Here is a 23278-nt window from a genome sequence, read left to right as displayed (position 1 = left end):
AGAAGATTTTAACCATCATATTTCAGTGGTCTATGATATATTAAATTTCAAAAGAAAGGTAATAGAAATACTTACACTGTTCAGATTGAACTGTGAGAATACAGAATCTGTAATACCATTCAGTAAGATAATATTTCATTATATGTAGTCACAAGGAATTTGAACAATGCATTGATGTTTAACTCATATTCAGAAAATTTCTTTTTATTATCAATCTGCTACCAATTTACAGAAAAATATAAAAACTTATGAACACAAGATTTTTGCCCACCTTATTTTCCTAAAATGAAAATGTAAATATTGCACAGTTCAAATACTAATACCAGTTTGTAGTAATACTACAATCTATATGTTTTCACTAGTTTTAATAAGTTACCAAATAAACTCTAAAACTAACATGTGTTTCACAAATTTATTTATTATCTAAATTAGTACTACTAAAGCAAAGATTAGTAAAATGTGTTCATTTAATTTTACATTTACACTAAGTGACTAAAGATCATTCAAAAGCAAACATCAAAATGGTATAATATTGGCATAAAAGCAGACACATAGATGAATGGAATAAAAGAGAGAGCCAAGAAATAACCCCATGTATATATGGTCAATTATTTTATGACAAATGAACTAAGGACTAAAGTGGGAAAAGATAGCTTCTTCAATTAATGATGTTGGGAAAACTGGACAGTCACATGCAAAAGAATGAAACATAATGGAATATTATTCAGCCATAAAAAGGAGGAAATCTTGCCATTTGAAACAACAGCAACATGGATGGATCTTGAGGGCATTATGCAAAGTGAAATAAGTTGGCAAATACCATATGATCTCACATATGTTAGTGAGATCAGATTGGTGGTTGCAGAGGCAGGGGCTGGGGATGGGCAAATGGGGTGAAGGGGTCAAAAGATACAAGCTTCCAGTTACAAAATAAATAAAATAAAAATAATGTAAAGCACAGTATGGTGGTTACAATTAATAATTCTGTATCACATACTGGAAAGGTATTAAGAAAATAGATCTTAAAAGTTCTCATCACAAGGAAAAAATTTTGTCACTATGTGGCGATGGATGTTAACTGGACGATTTGTAGTGACTGGAGATGTTATACAATATACATAAGTATCAAATCATTATGCTGCATATCTGAAGCTAACATAATGTTATTTCATTTATACTTCAATAAAAAAGGAAAGATTTAAAGGGGAAAAAAAACTTCTAAAAACACCTAGTCAAGAAAAAGAACTTATTTCTTAAGCAGTGGTTCTTGCCCTTGGAGTGTGCGTGCTATGCCGCTTCAATCCTGTCCAACTCTGTGCGACCGAATGGATTGCAGTCCACCAGGCTCCTCCGCCTGTGGGGTTCTCCAGGCAAGAACACTGGAGTGGGTTGCTGTGCCCTCCTCCAGGTGTCTTCCTGACCCTGGGATCAAGTCTGCGTCTCACATGTCTAACTTGCATTGGCAGGCGGGTTCTTCACCACTAGCGTCCCAGGCTATACAAAATCATGGGGTGGCCCTTTAAAAAATATTAGGGTTTGGGCTCCATCCTTAGAGATCCTGATTTAATTATTCTAGGATGGAATCTATGCATTCCATTAAAAAACAAAAACAAACTCCCTCAGTGATTTGAATGTGCAGCCAGAGTTGAGAACTACTTCTCAAAGAAAAGAAAAAACATAAACTACCACAGACTTCTCCTTTGGAGAGCTGAACAGCAGCAGCAGAGGAAGACTGGCTTTCAAGGGACTGGGGTTACGGTGGGGAAAGAATGATGTAGTCAGGAGGTCATTTGTAGGAAAGACCAGTGTTCTCCTAAAAGCCAGTGCTCAGACAGTCCTGCAGGCTTTCCTGGTGGCTTAGTGCTAAAGAGTCTGCCTGCCAATGAAGAAAGGCATGTTCAATCGCTGGGTAGGGACGATCCTCTGGAGAAGGAAATGGCAACCCACTCCAGTATTCTTTGCCTGGGAAATGGAGAAGCCTGGAGGGCCCCAGTCCCTGGGGTTGCAAAGAGTCAGACACGGCTTAACAACTAAACAACAACCACAGAAAGTACTGCACTCACTCTTTAGGGATGCTATCCAGCCAACCTAGAGATATATTAGGATAAAGAACTCAAGAATAAGGATGTCAGTAGAAACAGAGATGCTAGGAGTCAATAGAAATGAGCTAAACCTAAAATAAAATCTTAAGAGCTACAGTTAACATGGCTACAAAACAAAAAATAATTCAAAAGTAAGTGTCCAAGAAAACTTAATAATGTAAAATAATAATATTTAGATTCAAACCCCATATTACTTCAATCAAAATTGTAAAGTGGGAAGAGACAGCAAGGACAATAAAAACTTACAAGATTTCTCATTTTCCAAAGATGATAATTAATACATAGCTATAATATAATATTGACCTTGATAGAGATAAAATCTCAAAATGCTTTTAAATAACAAAAAGATAATCACTATTATAAAAAATGTAATTATAACTTCCAAGTCACTAGAGAAATATGAGCTAAGCAAATAAAATTAATGAAAATATAACAGAAAAAATAACTACCTATTTTTTTCCATATCAAATTATACTGAATGCAACTTTTTTTCTAGGACTAGAGATCTCTTCAAGAAAATTAGAGATACCAAGGGAACATTTCATGCAAAGATAGGCTCGATAAAGGACAGAAATGGTATGGACCTAACAGAAGCAGAAGATATTAAGAAGAGATGGCAAGAATACATAGAACTGTACAAAAAAGATCTTCACGACCCAGATAATCACGATGGTGTGATCACTCACCTAGAGCCAGACATCCTGGAATGTGAAGTCAAGTGGGCCTTGGAAAGCATCACTACGAACAAAGCTAGTGGAGGTGATGGAATTCCAGTTGAGCTATTTCAAATCCTCAAAGGTGATGCTGTGAAAGTGCTGCACTTGATATGCCAGCAAATTTGGAAAACTCAGCAGTGGCCACAGGACTGGAAAAGGTCAGTTTTCATCCCAATCCCAAAGAAAGGCAATGCCAAAGAATGCTCAAACTACCGCACAATTGCACTCATCTCACATGCTAGTAAAGTAATGCTCAAAATTCTCCAAGCCAGGCTTCAGCAATACGTGAACCGTGAACTTCCAGATGTTCAAGCTGGTTTTAGAAAAGGCAGAGGAACCAGAGATCAAATTGCCAATATCCGCTGGATCATCGAAAAAGCAAGAGAGTTCCAGAAAAACATCTATTTCTGCTTTATTGACTATGCCAAAGCCTTTGACTGTGTGGATCACAATAAACTGTGGAAAATTCTGAAAGAGATGGGAATACCAGACCACCTGACCTGTCTCTTGAGAAACCTGTATGCAGGTCAGGAAGCAACAGTTAGAACTGGACATGGAACAACAGACTGGTTCCAAATAGGAAAAGGAGTACGTCAAGGCTGTATACTGTCACCCTGCTTATTTAACTTATATGCAGAGTACATCATGAGAAACGCTGGGATGGAAGAAACACAAGCTGGAATCAAGATTGCCGGGACAAATATCAATAACCTCAGATATGCGGATGACACCACCCTTATGGCAGAAAGCGAAGAAGAACTAAAGAGCCTCTTGATGAAGGTGAAGGAGGAGAGTGAAGAAGTTGGCTTAAAGCTCAACGTTCAGAAAACTAAGATCATGGCATCTGGTCCCATCACTCCATGGGAAATAGATGGGGAAACAGTGGAAACAGTGTCAGACTTTATTTTTTTGGGCTCCAGAATCACTGCTGATGGTGACTGCAGCCATGAAATTAAAGGACGCTTACTCCTTGGAAGGAAGGTTATGGCCAACCTAGATAGCATGTTTAAAAGCAGAGACATTACTTTGCCAACAAAAGTCCGTCTAGTCAAAGCTATGGTTTTTCCAGTGGTCACGTATGGATGTGAGAGTTGGACGGTGAAGAAAGCTGAGCGCCAAAGAATTGATGCTTTTGAGCTGTGGTGTTGGAGAAGACTCTTGAGAGTCCCTTGGACTGCAAGGAGATCCAATCAATCCATCCTAAAAGAGATCAATCCTGGGTGTTCATTGGAAGGTCTGATGTTGAAGCTGAAACTCCAATACTTTGGCCACCTCATGCAAAGGGTGGACTTATTGGAAAAGACCCTAATGCTGGGTAGGATTGGGGGCGGGAGGAGAAGGGGACAACAGAGGATGAGATGGTTGGATGGCATCACCGACTCGATGAACATGGGTTTGGGTAGACTCTGGGAGTTGGTGATGGACAGAGAGGCCTGGCGTGCTGCAATTCATGGGGTCGCAAAGAGTCGGACACGACTGAGCGACTGAACTGAACTGAACTGAACTGATGAAAGGTTTGGAAAGAAATAAAAATCATACTAACAGGATGCTGGTTATTAGTAGCGTAAAATGATAGTTTAATCATACTGGCTACTTCAAAATGTTTTCAGTTCAGTTCAGTTCAGTCGCTCAGTCGTGTCCGATTCTTTGCGACCCCATGAATCGCAGCACGCCAGGCCTCCCTGTCCATCACCAACTCCCGGAGTCCACACAAACGCATGTCCATTGAGTCAGTGATGCCATTCAGCCATCTTATCCTCTGTTGTCCCCTTCTCCTCCTGCCCCCAATTCTTCCTAGCATTAGGGTCTTTTCCAATGAGTCAATTCTTTCCATGAGGTGGCCAAAGTACTGGAGTTTCAGCTTCAACATCAGTCCTTCCAATGAACACCCAGGACTGATCTCCTTTAGGATGGACTGATTGGATCTTCTTGCAGTCCAAGGGACTGTCAAGAATCTCCTCCAACACCACAGTTCAAAAGCATCAATTCTTCGGCGCTCAGCTTTCTTCACCGTCCACCTCTCACATCCATACATGACTACTGGAAAAACCATAACCTTGACTAGACAGACCTTTGTTGGCAAAGTAATGTCTCTGATTTTTAACATGCTATCTAGATTGGCCATAACCTTCCTTCCAAGTAGTAAGCGTCTTTTAATTTCATGGCTGCGGTCACCATCTGCAGTGATTTTGGAGCCCCCAAAAATAAAGTCTGACACTGTTTCCACTGTTTCCCCATCTATTTCCCATGAAGTGATGGGACCAGATGCCATGATCTTAGTTTTCTGAATGTTGAGCTTTAAGCCAACTTTTTCACTCTCCTCTTTCACTTTCATCAAGAGGCTCTCTAGTTCTTCTTCGCTTTCTGCCATAAGGGTGGTGTCATCTGCATATCTGAGGTTATTGATATTTGTCCCGGCAATCTTGATTAAAGCTTGTGTTTCTTCCATCCCAGCGTTTCTCATGATGTACTCTGCATATAAGTTAAATAAGCAGGGTGACAATATACAGAGGGCAGACACACTGAAACTATAATCACAGAAAACTAGCCAATCTGATCACATGGACCACAGCCTTGTCTATTTCAAAATGTTTTAGATAGGGTGATATATTCATAGCTGGTTAAAATGTTGGATACTAATTTAATTTGCATTCCTACAAATCTGTTTGTGTATTTTTTGAGATTCTATCTTCCATGATCAGAAGATGATAGTTAAACAAATCAACTATTCTGGGGGAACTGACTTTTATAATGTGATGTATAAAGTTAAAACATATTTAAAAGTATTGATTTAAACATTAATTTCAAAGGGTACAATCCAGAATTGCTGAAGACCTAGAAAATGGATTCTGTATACATAGAGAGAGATAGAGAGAGACATGCTAAGATTCAATTACTAGTACTTCTGAAATAAATTTTTAATGAAACCTATGTTCCAATTGGTGATGGTTTAGTTGCTCAGTCTTGTCTGATTCTTGCGACCTCGTGGAGTATAGCCTGCCAGATTCCTCTGTCCATAGGATTTTCCAGGCAAGAATACCGGAGTGGGTTGCCATTTCCAACTACCTTTTGACTATAACTACTGGTTTCTACATTGATATCTGTTCTCTGATTTAGCCCAGTAAGAAGATCTTTAATTTTTTTTTTTAGTAAATAGTTACCCAATAGAAGTGTGACATTTCACCAGATGTTCTCATGTTATCACATTTTAGCCGATGACATATAAGGAGATATATTGTGTGCAACTTTAGAAAATATCTTCAACGGTCAGAAGACACATCTTTTGAATTCTCCTCACTCTTCCTGAGGGCTTGATTAGAAAGATAGGATGCCCGGAGCCCAAGTAAACATCTTGGACCCTGAAGTGGAATCCTCATACTCAGAACGGCCGAGACATAAGATAAGAGGAGTGCGTTTTTGCAGGACTTGGTGCTATCATGTTTGTTAGTCCTATGCTATCTACTGGCAGAATTCTTTTCCGTGAGAAACAAACTTTTTTCTTGTTTCAGATACTGATTTTGTTTGATTTCCGTTTGATGTAGCCAAGCCTAACTGTAAGTGACACGCAGCTCCATTGTTGTTCTGTCGCTTCTTATCAGAGATTTTAAAGAAAACCTACTTTGACAGAAGAGCAACCACAATAGAAGGTTTCGCAAGGTCATGATCTGAAGAAGCTACAAAATCATCCTTCATAAAGTAGATCTTATTTTTATGGTAAGGGAACAGCATTCTTCTCTAAAAAGTTTCCTGGTCAGAGATCGTTTCTATGAGTCATCTATGTAAATATCATGTATCTTATACTCTTTGCTTTAATTTTCACTCTACCCATTTTACTAGGATTTTTTTTTTTTTTGCAAAATTTCTTGGTTACAGGATACCAGTTGTGAGAACGAAAAGTTTCCACAGTCTGATAAGCACCATCAGAAGCTTTTGGACTTATAAATGTTTCTTCAAACACATTTTGAAAATTGTCATCTTTTAAAATCCAATATACAAGGCTATTTTTAAATATGAAATAATTATACCATCAAATGTGTATTTATTCTTGCCAATAAAGTTTAAAAGCATGGCCATTGTTGCCATGAAGTATGTGATCCTTGTGGATCTTTACTACTTCCTCTCCTAAATGATGAGAATTTGCACAGAAATCCTGTTTTTCATCTTTCTTGATAAGGAGCTCTTCATCTAAAAGAAATATTCTCCTCTCAGATGAATTGAATAATCCAGGTGTCACTGCCGTCCTCCATTGTTTAATTGTCTTATTGTCAAAGTCAAACTAGCAAGTTTCTGACACCTCAGTTATATTTGCTAGATTATAAATCTTAACTTCAGTTTGAGTTGCAATTAAATGAAATTGTCAAGATCATCTTCAGCTTTAAGCACTGGCTGGTTGTCACTGTCCTCCATAGACAGGGCTGGCAATGGAGGACCAGATGGTTGGATGGCATTATTGACTCAATGGGCATGAATTGGAGCAAACTCCAGGAGACAGTGAAGGACAGAGAGGCAAGGCATGCTGCAGTCTATGGGGTCACAAAGAGTCGGACACAACTGAGCGACTGAGCAACGACAAAGCCTTCTGGTTTTGAAGGATGCAGGAGAGTCTTCTCACGGCCAGAGCCCTCGCAGTGGGAAAGTCGATCAAGAGCAGGCTTGCCCTCTGCTCTCTGCCCCAGCACATCTGGCAATATTTAGGTAATGGCTGCAGCAACCCGTTTTTTTGTTTTTTTTTTGGCTCTTCCCTCTTGAGTGCCTTTCCTATTTGCACTTTGCTCCCCCTCTTGGAAGGATTTTCCAGAGGGTGTAGAATAGAGGAGGTCCATCCGGGACAGCTGCTGGTCTCAGCCACCGTCCGTGTGTGGCTTTGCTACTGCCAGACCTGCTGCTCCTCCTCCAAATGCCCTTCCGGGCTACGCTGGACGCAGATCCCTCTGCACGAGTGTGGTCACCCCCAGCCAGTCAAGGACACGTCCAGATCACAGTGGAGCCGGCCCGCTCCCCATCTTCTCCTTCTCATCTCCGCTGGCAGTGAGGCCCCATTATAATCACTTTCTTTTCTAAACAGACATCCATGCAGTCTGAAACTGTTTCAAATTCCTAAAGACTATCTTAAAGACCCCTGTAAACTGGGCTCTGCGGAGCCATAAAGACTGTTACAGGGGCCAGCGCAGGGAGAGGGGAAAGCTGAGCTCCGGGCCTCTGACTCCGCTTCCTGCACAGGCGCTGTTTCTAACTAACTCATATTCTGGCTTCTCTCGCAAGAATTTAGTAGAACAAAACATTCGCTGGCCAGCGAAACAGCTTGCAAACCACTAACTTGGTTCGTATCATTGTCATAACGAGCATATAATGAAGTAGTGTTTTTTTCCCCCATTCATATAACTCAGCTGTGGCAGAAGTACTGCTAGAGCTATTGCGATGAGTAATACTTTTATCCTACCATTTGGACCCTTCTAATAATGTATGTATACTTTAACACAGCACCCTCTGTGACTTCACCCAGAGGAAGAGGGAGAAATGAGAACTTCAGGCAGATTATGATGTTGTGGGTGAGAGAAGGATTTGGAGAGAACTGGGGTCTCTTGGAAATCAGTCCTGAATGTTCATTGGAAGGACTAATGTTGAAGCTGAAGCTCCAATACTTTGGTCACCTGATGCGAAGAACTGACTCACTGGAAAAGACCCTGATACTGGGGAAGATCGAAGGCAGGAGGAGAAGGGGACGACAGAGGATGAGATGGTTGGATGGCATCACCAACTTGATGGACATGAGTTTGCCCAAGCTCTGGCAGTTGGTGATGGACAGGGAAGCCTGGCGTGCTGCAGTCCATGGGGTCGCAAAGAATTGGACACGACTGAGCGACTAAACTGACTGGGGTCTCTTGAATCATGCCCATTATTTACGAATAGTTCTGCTTTGATCGTGTCAAGATGGTAATAGGATGCTGATGTTTCTCTCTACTTATAAAAAATGAACATAAGTGTGGATATTGAAATAAAAAACTAATACATTCTTGATACTTATCTGGACAACTCACTGTACCAAATTTTGTATTTGATTGGATCCAATAATTCAGATAAGGGCAGAGTGATCTTGAAATCAATATTAAAATATGTGTATGTTTTAACAGCAACTTATAATTTCTAAGTTAATTTATCACACTATGATCCTCATGCCTGAGTTTTGCAGTCTTGTGACAGTATTCTGCTTTGTAACTTTTAAATTCAGCTTTGTAACTCTGTCTCAGAGCAACGTTGGGTAAGCATTACTGGTCAGATATTAAATTAGGCGACAAAGGAATACAATTTATTGGATTTATAATGTTTAAGGAAGCATGTAAGAAGGGAAGGAGGAGGATTAGCACAATTGGTTTCAAGTAGAATGTTTTTAAAAAAAATTGGTAAAATCTTCAAATAAGTGACCTGAAATATTAGTATGAAATTTAAGTCAAATAAACTAAGTATCATTCTGAGGTTTAAGCTTTGACTCATCTGGGTAGTTTCTAATTTGGGACTATGACAAATAAAGCTGCTGTAAACATCCATGTACAAGTTTCTGTATGAAAATAAGTTTTTTTTTGAAATTTCTCTGGGATAAATGCCCATGAGTGCAATTGCCAGTTATAGGCTAAGACCTTTTACAGTTTCTTAGAAACTGCCCAGCTATTTTTCAGAGTGACTAGCATTCTACCAGTGACTGTACCATGCCATACCATCAGTTATGTATACTCATAGTTTACAGTTATACTCATAATACTCATTATGTACACTCATATGCATAAGCACTCATCGTGTATATTTAGTTATGTATACTTGTTATGCATATTTATGTACACTCACCAGTTATGTACACTCAGATCAAAATCTAGTTTTTCTGCATACTTACTAGCATTTGTTGTTATCACAAGTTTTTATTTGAAACATTCTAATAGGTATATACTTATAGTTATAATTTGTCTTTTTAATATCTTAGCAGGGCGTTTTGCAGAGCAAAAGCATGTAAATTTGCTTATTTTTCCTTTTACGGGTTGTGCTTCCTTTAGTTATTCTTTTGGGGTTGATCTACTGGAGATAAATTGTATTATTATTTTTTTTTTCTGGGAATGTCTTCTAGCCTGCATTTCTGAAGAATAATTTCACTGGATTTCACAATCTGGGTTGACAGTTCTTTTCTTTCAGCACTTGAAAGATGTTCTGATGCTTCTTCCTGGCTTCTGTTGTTTCAGATGAGAAAATCACAATTATTTGAACTAATATTTCCTTATAAGTTAATATACCATTTCTCTCTGGCTGTTTTTATGTTTTACTTTCTTTTAATTTTCAGTTTAATTGTTAATTTACTTATTAATTAATTTAATATTAATTAATTAAGTTAATTTTTACTTACGTTTGGCCTTGGTATGATTTTTAAAATTTTTATCTTATTTGGGGTATGTTCAGCTTGAGTCTCTAGAATTATACTTTTCACTAAAGTTGGGAAATTTCAGCCACTGTTTCTTTGAATATATTTTCAGCCCCACAATCTTTCTACTCTCTTTCTAGGACGCAGAGGTCACAAACATCCGATCGTTTGTAACTGTCCCACGAATCCCTGAGTCTCCGTTCCTGTCTTCGTTAGTGTCACTCATTTCTTAGTCTATTTTCTTTCTGTTGTTTAGGTTGAACGAACCATTGATTTGTCCTCACTGTCACTATTTCTGTCCTGTGTCATCTCCACTCTACTACTGAACCCACCCAGAAAGTTTTTATTGAAATTATTCCATTTTCCAGTTACATAATTTCTATTTGGTTCATTTTTATAGCTTCTATTACTGTGCTAAGGTTTTCCTTTTTTTTCTTCATTTTTTTCAAGACAATTTGTGATTGCTTATTGAAATATCTAGATGGAAAACATCCTGATGCTGGGAAAGATCGAAGGAAAAAGGAGAAGGGGGTGGCAGAGGATGAGATGGTTGTATGGCATCACCGACTCAATGGACATGAATTGGAGCAAACTTTGGGAGACAGTGGAAGATAAAGGAGCCTGATGTACTGCAGTCTGTGGGGTCACAAAGAGCCAGACACAGCTTAGCACTGAAACAATGACAACGAGATGATAGTTGCTTTAAAATGCTGTCAGATAATTCTAACAAGTGATTCATCTCAGTGTTGGCTGGTTGTCTTGTGTTTTTTCCTTCAATTGTTTTTTTAATGCTTCTTGGTTTAACAAATGACTTTTCTGCATGTATCCTTGATGCATTGAATATAATATTAAGATACTCTTTATCCTATTAAAATCTTTTTTTTTTTTTTTTAGTCATCAGTAACTCTGAGTAACTTTAGCATGTAAGTCCTGGATTGTTTTAGGAGCTGTAGTTCTGACGACAATGTAATGTTTAGAGACTTTGCAAATGCTATTCTGATTATTCACTCCTGTGGCATTCCCGAGGTTTCTGGCTGATCCTTGCAAGTACCGCCTGCCCTCCGCAGAGCCGTGGGGTGGGAGGTTCAGGAAACACCGGGCTTGTGGTGAATGATGTCCCTACTGCCCTGGGTGGAATGGGAGCACTCCTGATGCTGACAGTGGCAGATCAGGCCTGTGACTGCCCAGGGTGTGGGGCAGACGTCCCCGTCCACTGGGAAGAGAGGGCACGAGTTCCCAGAGAGGCCGTCCTGACAGTGGCGTTGGGCAGCGGCGGACCTCCCTGTTGGGCTTCTACTGGACTGCCCCTTTTTCAGTCCTTTAGCCAGAAATAGCAGACTTCACCTTTTACTTTTTTGTTTGTTTGTTATTTTATTTTTCCCTGGAAGATAATTACAATATTGTGATAGTTTCTGCCCTGTATCAGCATGAATCAGCCATAAGAATACAATTTTCCCCTCCCTCTTAAATCTCCCTCCCACCTCCCGCCCCATCTCACCCTTCTAGGTTGTCACAGAGCACCGGCTTTGGGTTCCCTGTGTCACACAGCAAATTCTGCCGACCTTCATTTGACTGGAGAGGGTGTGGAGAAAAGGGAACCCTCTTGCACTGTTGGTGGGAATGCAAACTGATATAGCCACTATAGAGAACAGTATGGAGATTTCTTAAAAAAAAAAAAACTATGAATAAAGCTATCATATGACCCAGCAACCCTACTACTGGGCAAATGTCCTGAGGAAACCATAATTGAAAAAGACACTAATATAGCGTGCGCTCGATCACCCAGCCCTGTCTGACTCTTTGCAGCCCCATGAGCTACAGCCCGAGGACTCCTCTGTCCATGAGATTTCCCAGGCAGGAATACTGGAGTGGGATGCCATTCCCGTCCCGAGGGAATCTTCCCAACCCAGGGATTGAACCCACATCTCTGATGTCTCCTGCATTGGCAGGTGGATTCTTTACCACTAGAGCCACCTGGGAAGCCCTTAACATGCTGGGTAGAGATGTTTATTATTGGAATATCAGTTATTAGTGATCTTTTTAAGTCTTTCTCCTACTTCATTCCCTACTGCTGTCCTTGATTCATTTATTTCTATTTTCTTAATATCCACCCAAAGAACACACTGATTCTGCCTTTGAGCCTTGTTCATAGTTTCATATCAACCACAGTTGCACACACTCCTCATGTTCTTCCACAACATCCTTTCTTGGTTGATGCTAAAGCTAAACGTGTTTTCATTATCTCAGGAGTTTTCCTTTAACACAAGTTAGGATGCGTGCATCCAAAATAACAACTGTGGTGTTTCTGTGATCTGAAAAACAACTGGGAACATTTCAAGAGATAAACCAAGGGACAAATGAAATCACAGGTATAAAGCACCACATAAATGTTTATTGTTATTAAGGCAATATGAGAGGATTCAACCTCACCTTTGCTTTTTTATTCAATTTTTGAGTGATCAGAGCCATAGGAACCATTACAGACTATTATGCCAAATATTAAAAATAATCTTTCAAAACCATCCGCCATTGTCAGCTTTCCCTGATAGTATCAGAGGGGTTTCTATATTAAATAATAGCAAATGATTTCAGATAAAATGCTTCTGCAACAGTTAATCATAAAAAATTCTTTTTTACTACACGATGCATTGGTCATTTGGAAAAAGAAAATTCTTGACTAATGTTTCATTATGAAACTTTTATCTGCTTACTATTGACTACAAATATTACTAATATCCCAAACCTTTTTGTTTTAATCTTAAGAAACTCAATTTTCAATAATGGTATCTTGTCACAATCATATATCAACCACTCTAACCTTTACATCAAGGTGTATTATATTTTATTATATTAACTTCTCTGCACCACAACATCTGTTGGCTGAATGGATGGGTCTTAATCAGTAGGTAAACTTAGCTTCATTTTATTATATAGTTGATCCTTGACACACTCAAGGAAAAGAATACTTAGAATTATTATTTCTTTGAGCTTTTACTTATAGCCAAGTTTTGTTTTCCTAAATATGTGTGAGAAGATATTTTGATCTTCATTGTTTTTTAGGCAACAGTAACTTGTGAATTAAAAAAAAAATTCGTTAGGCAAATTGAAGGCATATAGGAAAGGACTGTATCAGTGTCTTAGCATAAGTGGGACATTAATAATTTCTCTGAACGCTAAACTGAGAGGCAGAATTTGTTCGAGCCTGGAGGTGAGAGACATATATGTTCTCTAACATGAATAACACTGCACATGGCACCACTACAAGTTCATTCAGTCCTTAAAGTAATCAATAAGCACATGTTCTTGAGTGACACTCTGCACCAGGTAATGGGAACAATTATACATATTTGGTGAATAAAATAAACCTAGTCTTTATTCTCAAGGGGTTTAAAAAGTAATGTAAGAAAGCAGTGACAAAGAAATGAATAAACAAATGAAAACTTTAGTAAGTATAAATGATGAAAACCAGCAAAGAGGAGTGATAGACAGTATCTGACTGGTAGTGAGGAGTGGAGAACGGGAGGCTGAATTTAAATGCGAAACTTCCAGGGCATTACTGTTGAGCAGAGACCTGAGGATGAGAATGAGCTGGGTGTATTGGTCAGAAGAATCTTTGTCATCATGAAGTCCTCTAGTTTACTTCACAACTGGAGTCCTAGAAATAAGCATCTAGTGATATTTTTGTCCATGAACTTGAATGAGCTTTATTTTTTAATTTATTTTATAGCTAGAAGTTTTTACCTCTTAACTTCCTTCATCTATTTCGCTCAACAGTCATCCACACCCCCCTCCCCAGCCCCGCCACTTTCCTCCCTTCTGGCCAATTTGTTCTCAGTATCTGAGTCTGTTTCTGTTTTGTTTCTTAGATTCCACAGATAAGTGAAATCATATGGCATTTTTCTCTCTTTGTCTGACTTATTTAACTCAGCATAAAGCCCTCTAGGTCCATCCATGTTGTCACAAATGCCAAGATTTCATTCTTTTTTATTACTGAGTAATATTCCACGGTACATATGTATCATGTCTTCTTTATCCAGTCCTGTTTCAATGGACATTTAGGTTGCTTCCAAATCTTGGCTGTTTAAAACAGTGCTGCAATGAATATAAGGATACATCTATATCTTGAATTGGTGTTTTTGTTTTCTTTGGATAAATATCCAGAAGTGGGATTGCTGGATCCTATGGTAGTTCTATTTTTAGTTTTTTGAGGAATGATTACACTGTTTTCCCTAGTAGCTGTACTAGTTTACATTCACACCAATTGTGCATGCAGGTTCCCTTTTCTATACATCCTCACCAATATTTATCCTTTCTTGTCTGGGTGATATTTTATGCAAAATAATCTCCATTGTTTGTTCATACTGTGGGATGGTAGTTAAAATGGTAAAATAATCCTTGTTTCCTAAGACCCATCTCTACTCAGGCTACTCATAGTTTGTTGAATAAGTTAGTAAATAAGGAGCTTATATATTGCATAAAACAGGTTTGAAAACTATTATCTGAAATTATCTCATAAAACTACCCTCTTTTCTATGTCTTAAGAAACACACAATTATATAAAATACAAGACAGAGTTCTAGACCACCTGGTAAGCTTAGAAATGAAAGTCTTTCTGCAGCTCCTCAATTTGAATAAAACTAAAATGAAGCAACTTCATGTCTTCCCCTGAGCTGGGCAAGCACCTACACCACCCCATAACAGTATCTTAAAGGACGTCTTTGGCAAATGGAACTGCTGAGTCATCTGATTTCAAAGCCTATGCATTTTGTAATTATAATAATAGTTATTCCACTTTCTTTCTGCTTATATTTTTAATGATGAGAAGCAAAGGAAAACTCTTGTTTCCTGTAGTTCTGATATAACCATATGAAATAAGCTTTTCACAGATAACAAAAATACGGCAATTTTAAGGAAGTAACAAAATCAAATTCAGAAGGATACTTGGCTGAGCTCTTTCACTTTGCTCTTGGTATTCCTAGAGGTAAAGTTTAGTTTAGCACTTTCTAGGGAGAAAGTTATGTTATTGTTCCTATTTTAAGTTATTATATTTATTAGCCTAAATATTAGCTTTGCTTGTTGGGATCTGTTAAATGGATTGTAGAGTTAAACTCCTAATGCCTGATTGTTTTCAATTTGTAAAGAAACATTTTAGTTGTTTCACAATGGGTCTATTCTCTACACCCTAGATCAAACATTTGTTGTTTAGATGCTCAGTCGTGTCCGACTCTTTGCAACCCCATGGACTGCAGCCCACAGGGCTCCTCTGTCCATGGACTTTCCTAGGCAAGAATCCTGGAGTGGGTAGCCATTTCCTTCTCTGGGGCATCTTCCAAACCCAGGGATTGAACCTATGTCTCCTGCATTGGCAGGCAGACTCTTTACCACTGAGCCACCTGGGCAGCCCAGGTCAATCATTATGCCTACTTTAATGATTATGCCTTTAATGATTAGCTCATTATGACTGCGCTGGGTACCTGGTGACATAATTGCAGATTGAAGACCTGAGGAGCAAGAAATAGTTGGGCTGAAATTTCAAGTTCTGTCTTCAACTATCCTCCTCAAACTTTAGGAGTAATTTCCACTCTGTCCCTCCGATTTTATTTGTGTTCATAATTCTGTTTTCAACATTAACTGAATTTGAAAGTATACTGATGTACCAACGCTTACTAATTAAGGATGCAGACTCTGCAGCCACACTGCCTGGGTTCAAACCCTGGCTTTATGTTACTAATTCCTCAAAGTCTTGGTCATCTCATCTGCAAAAGAGGGATAATAATACTTGCCTCAAAGAGCAAATAAATTAGTACATAACATGAAGGTCCTTGTAAGTGGTAATAACCCAATAAATACTATGCTGTTATCTCTATTTTATTATGATCATTCAAAGTGAGATATGATTGCATATGGTGGACCTTGTGTTTTTTCTTTTCCTTGCTTCTTTCCCTTTCACTTCCTTTCCTCTAGTCCATCACTCTTTCCTTTCTTCTTTCCAATTTTTTATTTCACAAGTATAGAGTTTTGAGTGAATCCACATTGAGGCAAGCCCACACACATAACTTGACAGCTCCTAACATTGCAGCCCAGCTGTTAACTCTGCTCCTCTTGGGTCTTGTGAGCTATCATAGTATTTCGGGGAAAGTATGGAATGTTTTTCTATTTACCATATGCTGATGCATGAGGCTCACTTCAACAGAATTGATATAAGCTATTCCCAATTGTTATGCTACAACAACATCAATCTATTAAAAAGGCAACTATATTGGGATCAGGAGAGTCCCAAGATAAAACTTGATCTTCACAACAGCATCTGTTTTCTAATTAGGACTGCTTAGTGGCAATTTTCACCCAATAATTTAGTTAAATTTCATTCTGAAAGTATAAATATCCTTTGAAGGCACATGGGTGAAGTTAAATCAATAACTGCATTATTGTAAATTACTTCATAATTATATATTGATAAACAGAATAAGGTTATATGATATACATTTTCTATATCACTTCATACCTCAGACAACTTGGTAGAAAACTGCATTCTTACATTGTTTTTGAACAGAGCTTTGTTTTGTAGAAAATGCATTTCATTTTAAAGCAACATAATTTCAGCATAGCATACCTTGTCTTATCTAGATTTCACACCCTATAAACTCAGGACATCTGAGTTACATTTTGTCCCTTTAAATGTTATCAGAGAGGCTTCCCTGGTGGCTCAGGTGGTAAAGAATCCACCTGCCAATACAGGAGGCATGAGTTGGATCCCTAATCCAGGAGGATCCCACATGCCACAGAGCAACTAAGACCGTGTGCCACAATTATTGAGCCTGTGCTCTAGAGCCTGGGAACCACACTCCTGAGACCACGGTCCACAGCTACTGAAGCCTGTCTGCTCTAAAGACCATGCTCTTCAGCGAGAGAGGCCCCTGCAGTGAGAAGCCCTGGAGAAAACTGGCACAGCAATGAAGACTTGGCACAGCCAAAAATAAATAAATTAAAAAATTTAAAATTAATGGTATCAGAGAATTTTGTATGAAAAGCTTCAATGACTTCTAAGAAAAATATTGCATTCTGGTCTATGTTTGTAAACCTCCTAGAGAATACTGGGAGACAGTAAGATGTTAAGATAGTTCAATTCAGTCAGCCTGCCACCTCTCCCATAAGCTTGATTAACCATCAGCTTAGAATGTTCTTTTTATCTGCAGACCTCTCTTCCTTCCATACACTATTTGTCATGTACTTATATATGTTTACCAGGTGCACTATAATGTGCAAAGTTGTATGATTTAAGATATGATGCCCTATTTTCCAGAGAAGGCAATGGCACCCCACTCCAGTACTCTTGCTTGGAAAATCCCATGGACGGAGGAGCCTGGTGGGCTGCAGTCTATGGGGTCGCACAGAGTTGGACACGACTGAAGCGACTTAGCAGCAGCAGCAGCAGCAGCCCTATTTTCAGTAAAAGGGGCCTCATGTTTGTTTAAGAAAATGTGGCCACCATACATATACCTATTAATTAATGTATCACTCATCTCTCAACCAGAGGTGTGGCTATGTCCTGGGGATGAGCCTGTTCTCTGCTGACCTCCTTTCACTTGAGGAAAGACCGTGGAGGTCAAGTGTACAGTAGAAAAGAGGTGTGGTTCAGGCATATGCAAACTTCCCCTTGAACGAATGCTCAGCACTTAATAGGTTTTTCACCTGAGCCATGTCATTTAGTCTCTTCTTATATGAAATAGAGGTAATACTCTTTCCTCTCATTTTAAATAGTATTAAAATGAGATTGCACGTTCATGACTAGCTGTGATCTTTGACACTTAGTGGGTGCTCAATATGCACTAAGAATTACTATGAATAACCATAATTTATTATAAATTCATCATATAAATGAAACTATCTTCTAGCCCACTATCATGCTATTTATCTCACCAGGTCTCATCTTGAAATATTGATCATATATCTCTGTGAGATGAATCTATGTCTCCTGGTATGTGTGTGATTTGAAATAGTATTTCTCAGCCATGTGTCACCCTCCATTGGCCCCTTCCTCAGAGTCACTGAGCCAGAAGCTTCAGGGGTGGCTATGTTCGTAATATCCCACAGGAATTCTGAAGTGAAATCTGGTAAACAACCACCAAGGCAAATATCTGAATGGGGTTCAGGAAGACGTATTTCTTAAAAAAAAAAAAAAATTCCCCCTTTCACGATAATGAACATGGATCTTCATGGAAAGTTGCTGTGTCAGGTACCGGAAACGTGCATAACCCACATCGGACCATTTCCAAGGAGTGGAGAATAAGAGAAGATGATATTACACTGACTCCAGGCCCTCCAGGCATGTCAGTTTTCTGCAAATGACAGCTACGATCTATGAACAGCAGAAGCACCTTCTAATCAGTATCCTCCCGGCCTTGAAAGTGGAAATTTTCAGCAGACTCAACAGAACTCAGTCTCCCAGGGCTGTTTCTGTCTATCTTAGGTAGTACTCTTTGTCTCTTCCTGAGCCACATGTGGGAGAATGCCGATCATTATCATAGCCTCCATCGCTTCAAAGATGGTTCCCTTAGCATCATGGAGCCACCCAAGGCATTTGCCTGAGTTTGCGTCATTGTCAAATGTCACCACATAGTGAATTGCTGGCTAGCAAGCCTTTCCTGTCACTCCAGATCCCAAGACAGGACAAGTGGAAGAAGGTGATTGTGATGTTTGGGTTTCATTCACAGTTGATTGGTATTTAACTCCAGAACTGGGTGCAGAATCATGGCCTCCGGGTATTTGGCTCATTATAGATTCCACCCTCCTCTATAAAATATTCCTTAGACTTTGCTTGGATCTGTTTTCTGCTTTCTGAACTGATATTCAGAATGATTCTTGGACATGAAAACTCAGGCCATATTCAGGAAAAGAGAAATATTGTGCCCTAAGAACAACTATCAACTTAAATCAAAGTGGTATAAGAGGTGAGCTCAGCTTATTATACAGAGTGAAGTAAGTCAGAAAGAGAAAAACAAATATTGCATATTAACACAAATATCACATAATACACATGGAATCTAGAAGCCTGGTACTGGTGAGCCTATTTGCAGGGCAGCAAAGGAGATACGGATGTAGGAACAGACTTGGTGACACAGTGGGGGAAGGAGAGGTTCAGTCGCTCAGTCGTGTCCGACTCTGCGACCCCATGGACTGCAGCACGCCAGGCCTCCCTGTCCATCACCACCTCCCGGAGCTTGCTCAAACTCATGTCCATCGAGTCCGGGATGCCATCCAACCATCTCCTCCTCTGTCGTCTCCTTCTCCTCCTGCCTTCAATCTTTCCCAGCATCAGGGTCTTTTCCAGTGAGGATGGGACGAATTGAGAGAGTAGCACTGAAACACATACATTGCCATATGTAAAATAGATAGCTAGTGGAGAGTAGGGATCTCAAACTCAGTGCTCTGTGACAACCTAGAGGAATGGGATGAGGTGGGAGGAAGGAAGGAAGTTCAAAATGTGGGGATATATATATATCCCTATGGCTGATTCATGTTGATACATGGCAGAAACCAAGACAATACTGTAAGGCAATTACCCTCCAATTAAAAATAAATAAATTTTAAAAATAAGGTGAGCTCAGGGACTAGAGAATATTAACCTAACAAGCAGCCTTTGCTTACCTCTAGGATAAATAGCTAAATCTTCCATTTTTAACAGTTTTATTTGCACAATTAGTTTAATACTTCAATTACCTGGGCAATCTTTTTAAAAATTAATCAATCTCTTAAATGATTTTGCTTTAATTTCTCTGCAAATGCAAAGGAATTTGCACTTGAGGTGCATAAGAAAATGCAAAATGCATCTCTACTTTGATCACCAAAGGCTTGTTTATGGTCATAACTCTTTGCAATATCTTTTAAACTGTAATACTCCATTAAGAATGGCACACAGAACATTTACAACGTATACCAGCAGCAAATCTGGTATGAGTACTTTAGCACCTTCTATATTCTGTGGGGAGAAAGGCCAAATACCTTACTAAAACCAGGAAAGACACGCTTCAAAATTAAAGGTAAATGAATTTATTCATTCATTTACACCCACTCAGCAAATATTTAGTGACAGCCTTCCTCTGAGCAAGATTCCATCTGGAATTTTATCAAGGAAAAAGACAGACATGGTTTCTCTTCTCACACATCTTTCAGTTTAGTGAGGGAAGGTGGTAAATATTAATAAGTAAATAGAGAAGAAAAATATAAGGCTAAATTAGTCATGCAAAAAAGCCTTGATTTTTAAACTAAAACCTTCCTGAATCCAACTGTAGAAAGGAGACACAGAAATATGTTATTAAAGATTGTCAACATATGAAGGTTATTCATCCTTTGTATTTTTATAGAAAACTCACTTAACTCTGAGTAAAAAAAGGAAAGAAGAGAGTAAAAAACATTAGGATAGCTGGTATTAAGCGAACTCTGATGGAAGAGGCTCCTTTGATGGTCTCCTGACGTCAGGGTCGCCCAGGTCAGGAAATAGACACTTTCCTCTTGTTTCCTGACTGCTCTCCTTAGCTGTGTCATCACAGGTACTTACTCGGGTCACCTGAATGGTTACCATCCTGCTTTGTTCCCTTTTTTTTCTGAGGGCATTCTTTGTCCATGTGACTTGAGAGGAGTCAATTATTTTTGACAACTGCTACAGAGAGAAAAGCAGAGATGAGGGAAATATTCACCACTTGGAAATCCTGAGATTCCAAGCACTGGGCTTTCTGCTCCCACAGACTTTTAGGAACTTTGGTCGGTTAAAACATATATATATATATATATATATTTTTTTTTTCCAAGGCAAAAATGGGCTACATGAATGAGTGCCAAATCAGTTCTTGGAAGGAAATTGTTTTGATATCTTCTAGCCATAATTGGTGAAGCTAGTATCATATATCTGTTTATCATATCAATGAGATTGGAGGAGCATTTAAAGACTATGTGCTCATCTAGTTCAGCCTAAATTCCCTTTCTGTTAATCTGAGCCAAACATAGATAAAATGGGTTTTAAATCTCAGCAAGTGATTTAAAAATTACACAGACACTTGTGTATTTAAGAGGCAAAATCTGTTTTTAGAACTTGCAGGAGCTGTTCATATAAAGTAAACAAGATGCTTTGACAAACAACCTAATATTTAGACACAGAGGTCTAACAACTTTTAAAGATACTAGTACAAACAGTTCTTTCAGCTGTATAGTCTGTACTTTGAAGACAACTTGTGACAATTGTCTGCCGTCAACAGGCTGTGCTGAAAGCTGGAAATGGCAACAAGTGGTATTTGTCCATGACCTGTAGCACCGTAATGACCTGCTTTCGCCCTGCGTAGGTTTGTTTTTTCCTAGTAGTGAGAGATGTCTTAATAGAGAATCACTGGACTCCTACGGATCCAAGCCAGCCACAATCGAGCTCTAATCTGACCACAGGCTAGAAACCGAGGCCAGCAAGCTCAGGTGCAGAAATGGAAGATGCAGATCCCATAAGCAGTAACTCCTCAGTGCCCTCCCGGAGATATAAAGGGCATGGATGAGGTGGTTCCTGAATTCCTCTCATACCAAAACCCTTGTGCTTTTTTGTGTATGGGTGTTTATTCAGTGCTAAGCCTGACCCTCAGTGACCTCCTTGAGAGAAGAGGACACAACTGATTCATCTTTGATCATCTGTGTGCAGCACATACAGTGCCGAAAAGAAAAGCTTGCCAAACTGAGATGATGAAATGAGTGAGTTATAACAAATAGGCTGGAATTTTTTACAATGAAGTCTCTCTTTTGTAAGGATAGGCACTGATATGCTGATTTTTGGGTCTTATTTTCTAGTCTAGGTACACATGTTTGTTCAAACAAGTTAGTGCCCCAAGTTGATGGGTTCTCTGGGCAAGAAAATCAAATATATTTGCCTTTGTATGGGCTTACCCAGTAGACATTCTACCATAAGCACAAAGTATCATACTATTAAGTGTTTGTGCAACTACTAATCTAGAATATGAAATTTCTGCTCTGAGTCTGGGTGGTGTCCCCTTGTGGTACCCATGAAATTCTGTAAGTTGATACGTGTTTACGTATGGGAAATTCAAATATTGGGAAAGTGTGCTGGAGAAGAACAATTAATGTTTGACCTCTATTCACGTATGAGTGATGTTGTCTCATTTGCTCCAGAGAAAAAAGTATGACATTCAATAATAGTTTTATTTTCTCCAAGAGGGCCTCCCTGCTAGCCTACCTGGTGCTCCCTACCCACACATGTCTCTGCCACACACTCCTGGTGATACGAAATACACAGCATATTGTGTGGAACTTCATCATACTGTTTAGCACGTGCTGTCTGTGGTTATCTGTTCATATGTGTCTCCTAACTGACCATGAATACCTCAAGGGAGAATGCCTCATTCATGTTTGGATCCTTAGCATGGACCACACTGTTTGGCTCAGTAAGTTCTCGAGAGCTGTGAGCAGCATTGAACCAGAATGACTCCACTTGGGTTTAACAGTAAAACACTCATTACTTATCCAACTTACTCAGGGGACATGTCTCTGGCCTCATTTTCATTTGCATCCTGGTTGTGAGTTGGGCTACAGCCAATCAACAAGGAACATAGAAAAGCAAACTGGTGAGTGAAACTAACTGGACCTAAGATATCCTCATTAGCAGAGTGCAGGCAAATGGGCCAGATTAATTATAGCCTATGGTTAACATGGAGACTTGGTTATGACTTTGACGTTAATTGATCTTGCCAAATACTTCCTTTTGTTGGAAAGGTATTTATAATATTACAACTACAAAAACAAGATTTAGTGAACATTTACAATTTTTCAAATATCTAGATAAATGAAATTTTTATTTCAGTTAATCATATGGATAATGTTATTAACTTTTTCTAATACATATAGATATGCTCAATTTTAAGATATTTTGATTTATATTTTAAAGCATATGACAGAAAGGGGAAAATTATCTGCAGAATTCAAGCTAAAATTTATTTTATTTAACACTCTATTTCTCTACCAAGATGTTTTTGCTGCTTCTTCTTCATTCTTATTTCCTCATTGCTGGT

The sequence above is a fragment of the Giraffa tippelskirchi genome, chromosome 8 (assembly GCF_054371585.1).
Source record: "Giraffa tippelskirchi isolate mGirTip1 chromosome 8, T2T-mGirTip1v1.2.pri, whole genome shotgun sequence".
Lineage (NCBI taxonomy): Eukaryota > Metazoa > Chordata > Mammalia > Artiodactyla > Giraffidae > Giraffa > Giraffa tippelskirchi.
Note: the sequence above shows the minus strand (reverse complement) of the source record.